The following is a 681-nucleotide window of genomic DNA, read 5'->3' as shown; positions in this document are numbered from 1 at the left end:
TGGGGCGCGCGTGCGCAGTGGCTCTGAGGGGGCGGCCGTCTCCTTAAGCACCGATTAAAATGACCTAATTTGGTTTGCTATTTTTAAACTTTCTGATGAACAAAAAAGTTTATTTGGTCGGAAACAACTTCCTTTCCTCACCATTTTTGTGTGGGGACAGGATATATAAACATTTTATTAAGCGAGCCGAACAGCTTTCCAAGTTTCGCAGGGCTTCGAGTAAATATTCCCGCAGCCTCTCCTGTTATGCCATTCCCAATAACTTCCTACGGCAATAAGGGACTCCCTAAAGCCCCGTTTACTCCGCCTACGGTAGCAGAACAACACACAGACATTTCCTCTCATTTTGGCAAAGCCGCTTTAGTTTTGATAGAGCGCTGAACCACGCCAAGGCTCCCCATTGTTCTGTATTTGTACAGCGAGTACCGTCAGCAGCCGCGACTTCAGCGACAAAAAGGCAGGGCTGTAAAACTTCATGGAGAAAGTTGGTAATAGCTGCATAAATGAAGAACTTTTGGAAGCTGTATGAACAGGCTTATGTGGGTTTATTAAATAATAACTGAAGTATGTCCCCGAGTAAATGTTTCCCCTTTATTAGACGGATAGAACAAAATATAGTCAAACCCAAACTCACCAGATGTCCAGCTATTAAAAATTTATTCTAACGCAAACGGATTCGGA

This window comes from Corvus brachyrhynchos, unplaced genomic scaffold (genome assembly GCF_000691975.1).
Source record: "Corvus brachyrhynchos isolate BGI_N302 unplaced genomic scaffold, ASM69197v1 scaffold542, whole genome shotgun sequence".
Classification (NCBI taxonomy): Eukaryota; Metazoa; Chordata; class Aves; order Passeriformes; family Corvidae; genus Corvus; species Corvus brachyrhynchos.
The sequence above is the reverse complement of the archived record's forward strand: the minus strand, read 5'-3'. Positions refer to the sequence as shown.